Raw genomic sequence first — 15734 nt, forward strand, 5'->3', positions numbered from 1 at the left:
TTTAAGTTGAATACAAAGCTGTTTCATAGTGAGAAAAAGGTAAAGAACAGAGTTTCAAAGTAAAGATTCTTCTTATAATGCATTCCCTTTTAGTCTAAAACACAATCTCTTGCCCTGAAACAGTGTTTAAGGTGAATACAAAGCTGTTTCATAGTGTGAAAAAGGTAAAAAACAGAGTTTCAAAGTAAAGATTCTTCTTATAATGCATTCCCTTTTAGTCTAAAACACAATCTCTTGCCCTGAAGCAGTGTTTAAGGTGAATACAAAGCTGTTTCATAATGAGAAAAAGGTAAAGAACAGAGTTTCAAAGTAAAGATTCTTCTTACAATGCATTCCCTTTTAGTCTAAAACACAATCTGCCCTGAAACAGTGTTTAAGGTGAATACAAAGCTGTTTCATAGTGTGAAAAAGGTAAAGAACAGAGTTTCAAAGTAAAGATTCTTCTTATAATGCATTCCCTTTTAGTCTAAAACACAATCTCTTGCACTGAAGCAGTGTTTAAGTTGAATATAAAGCTGTTACATAGTGTGAAAATGGTAAAGAACAAAGTTTCAAAGTAAAGATTCTTCTTATAATGCATTCCCTTTTAGTCTAAAACACAATCTCTTGCCCTGAAACAGTGTTTAAGGTGAATACAAAGCTGTTTCATAGTGAGAAAAAGGTAAAGAACAGAGTTTCAAAGTAAAGATTCTTCTTATAATGCAGTCTATTTTAGTCTAAAACACAATCTCTTGCCCTGAAACAGTGTTTAAGTTGAATATAAAGCTGTTTCATAGTGTGAAAAAGGTAAAGAACAGAGTTTCAAAGTAAAGATTCTTCTTATAATGTATTCCCTTTTAGTCTAAAACACAATCTGCACTGAAACAGTGTTTAAGGTGAATACAAAGCTGTTTCATACTGTGAAAAAGGTAAAGAACAGAGTTTCAAAGTAAAGATTCTTCTTATAATGCAGTCTATTTTAGTCTAAAACACAATCTCTTGCCCTGAAACAGTGTTTAAGTTGAATATAAAGCTGTTTCATAGTGTGAAAAAGGTAAAGAACAGAGTTTCAAAGTAAAGATTCTTCTTATAATGTATTCCCTTTTAGTCTAAAACACAATCTGCCCTGAAACAGTGTTTAAGGTGAATACAAAGCTGTTTCATAGTGTGAAAAAGGTAAAGAACAGAGTTTCAAAGTAAAGATTCTTCTTATAATGCATTCCCTTTTAGTCTAAAACACAATCTCTTGCACTGAAGCAGTGTTTAAGTTGAATATAAAGCTGTTACATAGTGTGAAAAAGGTAAAGAACAGAGTTTCAAAGTAAAGATTCTTCTTATAATGCATTCCCTTTTAGTCTAAAACACAATCTCTTGCCCTGAAACAGTGTTTAAGGTGAATACAAAGCTGTTTCATAGTGAGAAAAAGGTAAAGAACAGAGTTTCAAAGTAAAGATTCTTCATACAATGCATTCCCTTTTAGTCTAAAACACAATCTCTTGCCCTGAAACAGTGTTTAAGGTGAATACAAAGCTGTTTCATATTGTTTAAAAGGTAAAGAACAGAGTTTCAAAGTAAACATTCTTCTTATAATGCATTCCCTTTTAGTTGTTCAGTTTGGTTAAAAACAATATTTCTTACTCTGAAACTATGTATAAGCCAATTATAATGCGTGGAAATGTTGCCTCCTTGTGGTTAGAGGTGTAAAAACAGAGTTGCAATTACTTTCAAGGGTCACATTAGAACCATGTCAAAACAACTTGTTCTCCCCTGGATAAACTCTTTTCACTTGAAATATGTGTTTTCTTAGGATATTGTAAGTTATTCAGTTTGGTTAAAAACAAGATGTCTTGCTCTGAAATGGTGTATAAGCTGATTACAATGCATAGAAGCCCTGCTTCTTTTTGGTTAGAAGTGTACAAACAGAATTGCAATTACTTTAATTGGTCATATTACAAACAACTTGATCTCCCCTTGTTATAAACTCTTTTCATTTGAAATATGTGTTTTCTTAACATATTGTAAGTTATTCAGTTTGGTTAAAAACAAGATGTCTAGCTCTGAAACAGTGTTTAAGTTGAATACAAAGCTGTTTCAAAGCTGTTTCATGAAACAAAGCTGTTACATAGTGTGAAAAAGGTAAAGAACAGAGTTTCAAAGTAAAGATTCTTCTTATAATGCATTCCCTTTTAGTCTAAAACACAATCTCTTGCCCTGAAGCAGTGTTTAAGTTGAATATAAAGCTGTTTCATAATGAGAAAAAGGTAAAGAACAGAGTTTCAAAGTAAAGATTCTTCTTATAATGCAGTCTATTTTAGTCTAAAACACAATCTCTTGCCCTGAAACAGTGTTTAAGGTGAATACAAAGCTGTTTCATAATGAGAAAAAGGTAAAGAACAGAGTTTCAAAGTAAAGATTCTTCTTACAATGCATTCCCTTTTAGTCTAAAACACAATCTCTTGCCCTGAAACAGTGTTTAAGGTGAATACAAAGTTGTTTCATAGTGTGAAAAAGGTAAAGAACAGAGTTTCAAAGTAAAGATTCTTCTTATAATGCAGTCTATTTTAGTCTAAAACACAATCTCTTGCCCTGAAACAGTGTTTAAGGTGAATACAAAGCTGTTTCATAGTGTGAAAAAGGTAAAGAACAGAGTTTCAAAGTAAAGATTCTTCTTATAATGCATTCCCTTTTAGTCTAAAACACAATTTCTTGCCCTGAAACAGTGTTTAAGTTGAATATAAAGCTGTTTCATAGTGTGAAAAAGGTAAAGAACAGAGTTTCAAAGTAAAGATTCTTCTTATAATGTATTCCCTTTTAGTCTAAAACACAATCTGCACTGAAACAGTGTTTAAGGTGAATACAAAGCTGTTTCATAGTGAGAAAAAGGTAAAGAACAGAGTTTCAAAGTAAAGATTCTTCATACAATGCATTCCCTTTTAGTCTAAAACACAATCTCTTGCCCTGAAACAGTGTTTAAGGTGAATACAAAGCTGTTTCATATTGTTTAAAAGGTAAAGAACAGAGTTTCAAAGTAAACATTCTTCTTATAATGCATTCCCTTTTAGTTGTTCAGTTTGGTTAAAAACAATATTTCTTACTCTGAAACTATGTATAAGCCAATTATAATGCGTGGAAACGTTGCCTCCTTGTGGTTAGAGGTGTAAAAACAGAGTTGCAATTACTTTCAAGGGTCACATTAGAACCATGTTAAAACAACTTGTTCTCCCCTGGATAAACTCTTTTCACTTGAAATATGTGTTTTCTTAGGATATTGTAAGTTATTCAGTTTGGTTAAAAACAAGATGTCTTGCTCTGAAATGGTGTATAAGCTGATTACAATGCATAGAAGCCCTGCTTCTTTTTGGTTAGAAGTGTACAAACAGAATTGCAATTACTTTAATTGGTCATATTACAAACAACTTGATCTCCCCTTGTTATAAACTCTTTTCATTTGAAATATGTGTTTTCTTAACATATTGTAAGTTATTCAGTTTGGTTAAAAACAAGATGTCTAGCTCTGAAACAGTGTTTAAGTTGAATACAAAGCTGTTTCAAAGCTGTTTCATGAAACAAAGCTGTTACATAGTGTGAAAAATGTAAAGAACAGAGTTTCAAAGTAAAGATTCTTCTTATAATGCATTCCCTTTTAGTCTAAAACACAATCTCTTGCCCTGAAGCAGTGTTTAAGTTGAATATAAAGCTGTTTCATAGTGAGAAAAAGGTAAAGAACAGAGTTTCAAAGTAAAGATTCTTCTTATAATGCATTCCCTTTTAGTCTAAAACACAATCTCTTGCCCTGAAACAGTGTTTAAGGTGAATACAAAGCTGTTTCATAGTGAGAAAAAGGTAAAGAACAGAGTTTCAAAGTAAAGATTCTTCTTACAATGCATTCCCTTTTAGTCTAAAACACAATCTCTTGCCCTGAAACAGTGTTTAAGGTGAATACAAAGCTGTTTCATATTGTTTAAAAGGTAAAGAACAGAGTTTCAAAGTAAACATTCTTCTTATAATGCATTCCCTTTTAGTTGTTCAGTTTGGTTAAAAACAATATTTCTTACTCTGAAACTATGTATAAGCCAATTATAATGCGTGGAAACGTTGCCTCCTTGTGGTTAGAGGTGTAAAAACAGAGTTGCCATTACTTTCAAGGGTCACATTAGAACAATGTTAAAACAACTTGTTCTCCCCTGGATAAACTCTTTTCACTTGAAATATGTGTTTTCTTAGGATATTGTAAGTTATTCAGTTTGGTTAAAAACAAGATGTCTTGCTCTGAAATGGTGTATAAGCTGATTACAATGCGTAGAAGCCCTGCTTCTTTTTGGTTAGAAGTGTACAAACAGAATTGCAATTACTTTAATTGGTCATATTACAAACAACTTGATCTCCCCTTGTTATAAACTCTTTTCATTTGAAATATGTGTTTTCTTAACATATTGTAAGTTATTCAGTTTGGTTAAAAACAAGATGTCTAGCTCTGAAACAGTGTTTAAGTTGAATACAAAGCTGTTTCAAACCTGTTTCATGAAACAAAGCTGTTACATAGTGTGAAAAAGGTAAAGAACAGAGTTTCAAAGTAAAGATTCTTCTTATAATGCATTCCCTTTTAGTCTAAAACACAATCTCTTGCCCTGAAGCAGTGTTTAAGGTGAATACAAAGCTGTTTCATAATGAGAAAAAGGTAAAGAACAGAGTTTCAAAGTAAAGATTCTTCTTACAATGCATTCCCTTTTAGTCTAAAACACAATCTGCCCTGAAACAGTGTTTAAGGTGAATACAAAGCTGTTTCATAGTGTGAAAAAGGTAAAGAACAGAGTTTCAAAGTAAAGATTCTTCTTATAATGCATTCCCTTTTAGTCTAAAACACAATCTCTTGCACTGAAGCAGTGTTTAAGTTGAATATAAAGCTGTTACATAGTGTGAAAATGGTAAAGAACAAAGTTTCAAAGTAAAGATTCTTCTTATAATGCATTCCCTTTTAGTCTAAAACACAATCTCTTGCCCTGAAACAGTGTTTAAGGTGAATAGAAAGCTGTTTCATAGTGAGAAAAAGGTAAAGAACAGAGTTTCAAAGTAAAGATTCTTCTTATAATGTATTCCCTTTTAGTCTAAAACACAATCTGCACTGAAACAGTGTTTAAGGTGAATACAAAGCTGTTTCATAGTGTGAAAAAGGTAAAGAACAGAGTTTCAAAGTAAAGATTCTTCTTATAATGCATTCCCTTTTAGTCTAAAACACAATCTCTTGCCCTGAAGCAGTGTTTAAGGTGAATACAAAGCTGTTTCATAATGAGAAAAAGGTAAAGAACAGAGTTTCAAAGTAAAGATTCTTCTTACAATGCATTCCCTTTTAGTCTAAAACACAATCTGCCCTGAAACAGTGTTTAAGGTGAATACAAAGCTGTTTCATAGTGTGAAAAAGGTAAAGAACAGAGTTTCAAAGTAAAGATTCTTCTTATAATGCATTCCCTTTTAGTCTAAAACACAATCTCTTGCACTGAAGCAGTGTTTAAGTTGAATATAAAGCTGTTACATAGTGTGAAAATGGTAAAGAACAAAGTTTCAAAGTAAAGATTCTTCTTATAATGCATTCCCTTTTAGTCTAAAACACAATCTCTTGCCCTGAAACAGTGTTTAAGGTGAATAGAAAGCTGTTTCATAGTGAGAAAAAGGTAAAGAACAGAGTTTCAAAGTAAAGATTCTTCTTATAATGTATTCCCTTTTAGTCTAAAACACAATCTGCACTGAAACAGTGTTTAAGGTGAATACAAAGCTGTTTCATAGTGTGAAAAAGGTAAAGAACAGAGTTTCAAAGTAAAGATTCTTCTTATAATGCATTCCCTTTTAGGCTAAAACACAATCTCTTGCACTGAAGCAGTGTTTAAGTTGAATATAAAGCTGTTACATAGTGTGAAAAAGGTAAAGAACAGAGTTTCAAAGTAAAGATTCTTCTTATAATGCATTCCCTTTTAGTCTAAAACACAATCTCTTGCCCTGAAACAGTGTTTAAGGTGAATACAAAGCTGTTTCATAGTGAGAAAAAGGTAAAGAACAGAGTTTCAAAGTAAAGATTCTTCATACAATGCATTCCCTTTTAGTCTAAAACACAATCTCTTGCCCTGAAACAGTGTTTAAGGTGAATACAAAGCTGTTTCATATTGTTTAAAAGGTAAAGAACAGAGTTTCAAAGTAAACATTCTTCTTATAATGCATTCCCTTTTAGTTGTTCAGTTTGGTTAAAAACAATATTTCTTACTCTGAAACTATGTATAAGCCAATTATAATGCGTGGAAATGTTGCCTCCTTGTGGTTAGAGGTGTAAAAACAGAGTTGCAATTACTTTCAAGGGTCACATTAGAACCATGTCAAAACAACTTGTTCTCCCCTGGATAAACTCTTTTCACTTGAAATATGTGTTTTCTTAGGATATTGTAAGTTATTCAGTTTGGTTAAAAACAAGATGTCTTGCTCTGAAATGGTGTATAAGCTGATTACAATGCATAGAAGCCCTGCTTCTTTTTGGTTAGAAGTGTACAAACAGAATTGCAATTACTTTAATTGGTCATATTACAAACAACTTGATCTCCCCTTGTTATAAACTCTTTTCATTTGAAATATGTGTTTTCTTAACATATTGTAAGTTATTCAGTTTGGTTAAAAACAAGATGTCTAGCTCTGAAACAGTGTTTAAGTTGAATACAAAGCTGTTTCAAAGCTGTTTCATGAAACAAAGCTGTTACATAGTGTGAAAAAGGTAAAGAACAGAGTTTCAAAGTAAAGATTCTTCTTATAATGCATTCCCTTTTAGTCTAAAACACAATCTCTTGCCCTGAAGCAGTGTTTAAGTTGAATATAAAGCTGTTTCATAATGAGAAAAAGGTAAAGAACAGAGTTTCAAAGTAAAGATTCTTCTTATAATGCAGTCTATTTTAGTCTAAAACACAATCTCTTGCCCTGAAACAGTGTTTAAGGTGAATACAAAGCTGTTTCATAATGAGAAAAAGGTAAAGAACAGAGTTTCAAAGTAAAGATTCTTCTTACAATGCATTCCCTTTTAGTCTAAAACACAATCTCTTGCCCTGAAACAGTGTTTAAGGTGAATACAAAGTTGTTTCATAGTGTGAAAAAGGTAAAGAACAGAGTTTCAAAGTAAAGATTCTTCTTATAATGCAGTCTATTTTAGTCTAAAACACAATCTCTTGCCCTGAAACAGTGTTTAAGGTGAATACAAAGCTGTTTCATAGTGTGAAAAAGGTAAAGAACAGAGTTTCAAAGTAAAGATTCTTCTTATAATGCATTCCCTTTTAGTCTAAAACACAATTTCTTGCCCTGAAACAGTGTTTAAGTTGAATATAAAGCTGTTTCATAGTGTGAAAAAGGTAAAGAACAGAGTTTCAAAGTAAAGATTCTTCTTATAATGTATTCCCTTTTAGTCTAAAACACAATCTGCACTGAAACAGTGTTTAAGGTGAATACAAAGCTGTTTCATAGTGAGAAAAAGGTAAAGAACAGAGTTTCAAAGTAAAGATTCTTCATACAATGCATTCCCTTTTAGTCTAAAACACAATCTCTTGCCCTGAAACAGTGTTTAAGGTGAATACAAAGCTGTTTCATATTGTTTAAAAGGTAAAGAACAGAGTTTCAAAGTAAACATTCTTCTTATAATGCATTCCCTTTTAGTTGTTCAGTTTGGTTAAAAACAATATTTCTTACTCTGAAACTATGTATAAGCCAATTATAATGCGTGGAAACGTTGCCTCCTTGTGGTTAGAGGTGTAAAAACAGAGTTGCAATTACTTTCAAGGGTCACATTAGAACCATGTTAAAACAACTTGTTCTCCCCTGGATAAACTCTTTTCACTTGAAATATGTGTTTTCTTAGGATATTGTAAGTTATTCAGTTTGGTTAAAAACAAGATGTCTTGCTCTGAAATGGTGTATAAGCTGATTACAATGCATAGAAGCCCTGCTTCTTTTTGGTTAGAAGTGTACAAACAGAATTGCAATTACTTTAATTGGTCATATTACAAACAACTTGATCTCCCCTTGTTATAAACTCTTTTCATTTGAAATATGTGTTTTCTTAACATATTGTAAGTTATTCAGTTTGGTTAAAAACAAGCTGTCTAGCTCTGAAACAGTGTTTAAGTTGAATACAAAGCTGTTTCAAAGCTGTTTCATGAAACAAAGCTGTTACATAGTGTGAAAAATGTAAAGAACAGAGTTTCAAAGTAAAGATTCTTCTTATAATGCATTCCCTTTTAGTCTAAAACACAATCTCTTGCCCTGAAGCAGTGTTTAAGTTGAATATAAAGCTGTTTCATAGTGAGAAAAAGGTAAAGAACAGAGTTTCAAAGTAAAGATTCTTCTTATAATGCATTCCCTTTTAGTCTAAAACACAATCTCTTGTCCTGAAACAGTGTTTAAGGTGAATACAAAGCTGTTTCATAGTGAGAAAAAGGTAAAGAACAGAGTTTCAAAGTAAAGATTCTTCTTACAATGCATTCCCTTTTAGTCTAAAACACAATCTCTTGCCCTGAAACAGTGTTTAAGGTGAATACAAAGCTGTTTCATATTGTTTAAAAGGTAAAGAACAGAGTTTCAAAGTAAACATTCTTCTTATAATGCATTCCCTTTTAGTTGTTCAGTTTGGTTAAAAACAATATTTCTTACTCTGAAACTATGTATAAGCCAATTATAATGCGTGGAAACGTTGCCTCCTTGTGGTTAGAGGTGTAAAAACAGAGTTGCCATTACTTTCAAGGGTCACATTAGAACCATGTTAAAACAACTTGTTCTCCCCTGGATAAACTCTTTTCACTTGAAATATGTGTTTTCTTAGGATATTGTAAGTTATTCAGTTTGGTTAAAAACAAGATGTCTTGCTCTGAAATGGTGTATAAGCTGATTACAATGCATAGAAGCCCTGCTTCTTTTTGGTTAGAAGTGTACAAACAGAATTGCAATTACTTTAATTGGTCATATTACAAACAACTTGATCTCCCCTTGTTATAAACTCTTTTCATTTGAAATATGTGTTTTCTTAACATATTGTAAGTTATTCAGTTTGGTTAAAAACAAGATGTCTAGCTCTGAAACAGTGTTTAAGTTGAATACAAAGCTGTTTCAAACCTGTTTCATGAAACAAAGCTGTTACATAGTGTGAAAAAGGTAAAGAACAGAGTTTCAAAGTAAAGATTCTTCTTATAATGCATTCCCTTTTAGTCTAAAACACAATCTCTTGCCCTGAAACAGTATTTAAGGTGAATACAAAGCTGTTTCATAATGAGAAAAAGGTAAAGAACAGAGTTTCAAAGTAAAGATTCTTCTTATAATGCATTCCCTTTTAGTCTAAAACACAATCTCTTGCCCTGAAGCAGTGTTTAAGTTGAATATAAAGCTGTTTCATAGTGAGAAAAAGGTAAAGAACAGAGTTTCAAAGTAAAGATTCTTCTTATAATGTATTCCCTTTTAGTCTAAAACACAATCTGCCCTGAAACAGTGTTTAAGGTGAATACAAAGCTGTTTCATAGTGTGAAAAAGGTAAAGAACAGAGTTTCAAAGTAAAGATTCTTCTTATAATGCATTCCCTTTTAGTCTAAAACACAATCTCTTGCACTGAAGCAGTGTTTAAGTTGAATATAAAGCTGTTTCATAGTGAGAAAAAGGTAAAGAACAGAGTTTCAAAGTAAAGATTCTTCTTATAATGCATTCCCTTTTAGTCTAAAACACAATCGCTTCCCCTGAAACAGTGTTTAAGTTGAATACAAAGCTGTTTCATAGTGAGAAAAAGGTAAAGAACAGAGTTTCAAAGTAAAGATTCTTCTTATAATGCATTCCCTTTTAGTCTAAAACACAATCTCTTGCCCTGCAACAGTGTTTAAGGTGAATACAAAGCTGTTTCATAGTGTGAAAAAGGTAAAAAACAGAGTTTCAAAGTAAAGATTCTTCTTATAATGCATTCCCTTTTAGTCTAAAACACAATCTCTTGCCCTGAAGCAGTGTTTAAGGTGAATACAAAGCTGTTTCATAATGAGAAAAAGGTAAAGAACAGAGTTTCAAAGTAAAGATTCTTCTTACAATGCATTCCCTTTTAGTCTAAAACACAATCTGCCCTGAAACAGTGTTTAAGGTGAATACAAAGCTGTTTCATAGTGTGAAAAAGGTAAAGAACAGAGTTTCAAAGTAAAGATTCTTCTTATAATGCATTCCCTTTTAGTCTAAAACACAATCTCTTGCACTGAAGCAGTGTTTAAGTTGAATATAAAGCTGTTACATAGTGTGAAAATGGTAAAGAACAAAGTTTCAAAGTAAAGATTCTTCTTATAATGCATTCCCTTTTAGTCTAAAACACAATCTCTTGCCCTGAAACAGTGTTTAAGGTGAATACAAAGCTGTTTCATAGTGAGAAAAAGGTAAAGAACAGAGTTTCAAAGTAAAGATTCTTCTTATAATGCTGTCTATTTTAGTCTAAAACACAATCTCTTGCCCTGAAACAGTGTTTAAGTTGAATATAAAGCTGTTTCATAGTGTGAAAAAGGTAAAGAACAGAGTTTCAAAGTAAAGATTCTTCTTATAATGTATTCCCTTTTAGTCTAAAACACAATCTGCACTGAAACAGTGTTTAAGGTGAATACAAAGCTGTTTCATAGTGTGAAAAAGGTAAAGAACAGAGTTTCAAAGTAAAGATTCTTCTTATAATGCAGTCTATTTTAGTCTAAAACACAATCTCTTGCCCTGAAACAGTGTTTAAGTTGAATATAAAGCTGTTTCATAGTGTGAAAAAGGTAAAGAACAGAGTTTCAAAGTAAAGATTCTTCTTATAATGTATTCCCTTTTAGTCTAAAACACAATCTGCCCTGAAACAGTGTTTAAGGTGAATACAAAGCTGTTTCATAGTGTGAAAAAGGTAAAGAACAGAGTTTCAAAGTAAAGATTCTTCTTATAATGCATTCCCTTTTAGTCTAAAACACAATCTCTTGCACTGAAGCAGTGTTTAAGTTGAATATAAAGCTGTTACATAGTGTGAAAAAGGTAAAGAACAGAGTTTCAAAGTAAAGATTCTTCTTATAATGCATTCCCTTTTAGTCTAAAACACAATCTCTTGCACTGAAGCAGTGTTTAAGTTGAATATAAAGCTGTTACATAGTGTGAAAAAGGTAAAGAACAGAGTTTCAAAGTAAAGATTCTTCTTATAATGCATTCCCTTTTAGTCTAAAACACAATCTCTTGCCCTGAAACAGTGTTTAAGGTGAATACAAAGCTGTTTCATAGTGAGAAAAAGGTAAAGAACAGAGTTTCAAAGTAAAGATTCTTCATACAATGCATTCCCTTTTAGTCTAAAACACAATCTCTTGCCCTGAAACAGTGTTTAAGGTGAATACAAAGCTGTTTCATATTGTTTAAAAGGTAAAGAACAGAGTTTCAAAGTAAACATTCTTCTTATAATGCATTCCCTTTTAGTTGTTCAGTTTGGTTAAAAACAATATTTCTTACTCTGAAACTATGTATAAGCCAATTATAATGCGTGGAAACGTTGCCTCCTTGTGGTTAGAGGTGTAAAAACAGAGTTGCAATTACTTTCAAGGGTCACATTAGAACCATGTCAAAACAACTTGTTCTCCCCTGGATAAACTCTTTTCACTTGAAATATGTGTTTTCTTAGGATATTGTAAGTTATTCAGTTTGGTTAAAAACAAGATGTCTTGCTCTGAAATGGTGTATAAGCTGATTACAATGCATAGAAGCCCTGCTTCTTTTTGGATAGAAGTGTACAAACAGAATTGCAATTACTTTAATTGGTCATATTACAAACAACTTGATCTCCCCTTGTTATAAACTCTTTTCATTTGAAATATGTGTTTTCTTAACATATTGTAAGTTATTCAGTTTGGTTAAAAACAAGATGTCTAGCTCTGAAACAGTGTTTAAGTTGAATACAAAGCTGTTTCAAAGCTGTTTCATGAAACAAAGCTGTTACATAGTGTGAAAAAGGTAAAGAACAGAGTTTCAAAGTAAAGATTCTTCTTATAATGCATTCCCTTTTAGTCTAAAACACAATCTCTTGCCCTGAAGCAGTGTTTAAGTTGAATATAAAGCTGTTTCATAATGAGAAAAAGGTAAAGAACAGAGTTTCAAAGTAAAGATTCTTCTTATAATGCAGTCTATTTTAGTCTAAAACACAATCTCTTGCCCTGAAACAGTGTTTAAGTTGAATATAAAGCTGTTTCATAGTGTGAAAAAGGTAAAGAACAGAGTTTCAAAGTAAAGATTCTTCTTATAATGTATTCCCTTTTAGTCTAAAACACAATCTGCACTGAAACAGTGTTTAAGGTGAATACAAAGCTGTTTCATAGTGTGAAAAAGGTAAAGAACAGAGTTTCAAAGTAAAGATTCTTCTTATAATGCAGTCTATTTTAGTCTAAAACACAATCTCTTGCCCTGAAACAGTGTTTAAGTTGAATATAAAGCTGTTTCATAGTGTGAAAAAGGTAAAGAACAGAGTTTCAAAGTAAAGATTCTTCTTATAATGTATTCCCTTTTAGTCTAAAACACAATCTGCCCTGAAACAGTGTTTAAGGTGAATACAAAGCTGTTTCATAGTGTGAAAAAGGTAAAGAACAGAGTTTCAAAGTAAAGATTCTTCTTATAATGCATTCCCTTTTAGTCTAAAACACAATCTCTTGCACTGAAGCAGTGTTTAAGTTGAATATAAAGCTGTTACATAGTGTGAAAAAGGTAAAGAACAGAGTTTCAAAGTAAAGATTCTTCTTATAATGCATTCCCTTTTAGTCTAAAACACAATCTCTTGCACTGAAGCAGTGTTTAAGTTGAATATAAAGCTGTTACATAGTGTGAAAAAGGTAAAGAACAGAGTTTCAAAGTAAAGATTCTTCTTATAATGCATTCCCTTTTAGTCTAAAACACAATCTCTTGCCCTGAAACAGTGTTTAAGGTGAATACAAAGCTGTTTCATAGTGAGAAAAAGGTAAAGAACAGAGTTTCAAAGTAAAGATTCTTCATACAATGCATTCCCTTTTAGTCTAAAACACAATCTCTTGCCCTGAAACAGTGTTTAAGGTGAATACAAAGCTGTTTCATATTGTTTAAAAGGTAAAGAACAGAGTTTCAAAGTAAACATTCTTCTTATAATGCATTCCCTTTTAGTTGTTCAGTTTGGTTAAAAACAATATTTCTTACTCTGAAACTATGTATAAGCCAATTATAATGCGTGGAAACGTTGCCTCCTTGTGGTTAGAGGTGTAAAAACAGAGTTGCAATTACTTTCAAGGGTCACATTAGAACCATGTCAAAACAACTTGTTCTCCCCTGGATAAACTCTTTTCACTTGAAATATGTGTTTTCTTAGGATATTGTAAGTTATTCAGTTTGGTTAAAAACAAGATGTCTTGCTCTGAAATGGTGTATAAGCTGATTACAATGCATAGAAGCCCTGCTTCTTTTTGGATAGAAGTGTACAAACAGAATTGCAATTACTTTAATTGGTCATATTACAAACAACTTGATCTCCCCTTGTTATAAACTCTTTTCATTTGAAATATGTGTTTTCTTAACATATTGTAAGTTATTCAGTTTGGTTAAAAACAAGATGTCTAGCTCTGAAACAGTGTTTAAGTTGAATACAAAGCTGTTTCAAAGCTGTTTCATGAAACAAAGCTGTTACATAGTGTGAAAAAGGTAAAGAACAGAGTTTCAAAGTAAAGATTCTTCTTATAATGCATTCCCTTTTAGTCTAAAACACAATCTCTTGCCCTGAAGCAGTGTTTAAGTTGAATATAAAGCTGTTTCATAATGAGAAAAAGGTAAAGAACAGAGTTTCAAAGTAAAGATTCTTCTTATAATGCAGTCTATTTTAGTCTAAAACACAATCTCTTGCCCTGAAACAGTGTTTAAGGTGAATACAAAGCTGTTTCATAATGAGAAAAAGGTAAAGAACAGAGTTTCAAAGTAAAGATTCTTCTTATAATGTATTCCCTTTTAGTCTAAAACACAATCTCTTGCCCTGAAGCAGTGTTTAAGTTGAATATAAAGCTGTTTCATAATGAGAAAAAGGTAAAGAACAGAGTTTCAAAGTAAAGATTCTTCTTATAATGCAGTCTATTTTAGTCTAAAACACAATCTCTTGCCCTGAAACAGTGTTTAAGGTCAATACAAAGCTGTTTCATAATGAGAAAAAGGTAAAGAACAGAGTTTCAAAGTAAAGATTCTTCTTACAATGCATTCCCTTTTAGTCTAAAACACAATCTCTTGCCCTGAAACAGTGTTTAAGGTGAATACAAAGTTGTTTCATAGTGTGAAAAAGGTAAAGAACAGAGTTTCAAAGTAAAGATTCTTCTTATAATGCAGTCTATTTTAGTCTAAAACACAATCTCTTGCCCTGAAACAGTGTTTATGGTGAATACAAAGCTGTTTCATAGTGTGAAAAAGGTAAAGAACAGAGTTTCAAAGTAAAGATTCTTCTTATAATGCATTCCCTTTTAGTCTAAAACACAATCTCTTGCCCTGAAACAGTGTTTAAGTTGAATATAAAGCTGTTTCATACTGTGAAAAAGGTAAAGAACAGAGTTTCAAAGTAAAGATTCTTCTTATAATGTATTCCCTTTTAGTCTAAAACACAATCTGCACTGAAACAGTGTTTAAGGTGAATACAAAGCTGTTTCATAGTGTGAAAAAGGTAAAGAACAGAGTTTCAAAGTAAAGATTCTTCTTATAATGCATTCCCTTTTAGTCTAAAACACAATCTCTTGCACTGAAGCAGTGTTTAAGTTGAATATAAAGCTGTTACATAGTGTGAAAATGGTAAAGAACAGAGTTTCAAAGTAAAGATTCTTCTTATAATGCATTCCCTTTTAGTCTAAAACACAATCTCTTGCCCTGAAACAGTGTTTAAGGTGAATACAAAGCTGTTTCATAGTGAGAAAAAGGTAAAGAACAGAGTTTCAAAGTAAAGATTCTTCATACAATGCATTCCCTTTTAGTCTAAAACACAATCTCTTGCCCTGAAACAGTGTTTAAGGTGAATACAAAGCTGTTTCATATTGTTTAAAAGGTAAAGAACAGAGTTTCAAAGTAAACATTCTTCTTATAATGCATTCCCTTTTAGTTGTTCAGTTTGGTTAAAAACAATATTTCTTACTCTGAAACTATGTATAAGCCAATTATAATGCGTGGAAACGTTGCCTCCTTGTGGTTAGAGGTGTAAAAACAGAGTTGCAATTACTTTCAAGGGTCACATTAGAACCATGTTAAAACAACTTGTTCTCCCCTGGATAAACTCTTTTCACTTGAAATATGTGTTTTCTTAGGATATTGTAAGTTATTCAGTTTGGTTAAAAACAAGATGTCTTGCTCTGAAATGGTGTATAAGCTGATTACAATGCATAGAAGCCCTGCTTCTTTTTGGTTAGAAGTGTACAAACAGAATTGCAATTACTTTAATTGGTCATATTACAAACAACTTGATCTCCCCTTGTTATAAACTCTTTTCATTTGAAATATGTGTTTTCTTAACATATTGTAAGTTATTCAGTTTGGTTAAAAACAAGATGTCTAGCTCTGAAACAGTGTTTAAGTTGAATACAAAGCTGTTTCAAAGCTGTTTCATGAAACAAAGCTGTTACATAGTGTGAAAAAGGTAAAGAACAGAGTTTCAAAGTAAAGATTCTTCTTATAATGCATTCCCTTTTAGTCTAAAACACAATCTCTTGCCCTGAAACAGTGTTTAAGGTGAATACAAA

The sequence above is a fragment of the Electrophorus electricus genome, unplaced genomic scaffold (genome assembly GCF_041902795.1).
Source record: "Electrophorus electricus isolate QZ-2024a unplaced genomic scaffold, ASM4190279v1 Scaffold29, whole genome shotgun sequence".
In the NCBI taxonomy this organism is placed as follows: domain Eukaryota; kingdom Metazoa; phylum Chordata; class Actinopteri; order Gymnotiformes; family Gymnotidae; genus Electrophorus; species Electrophorus electricus.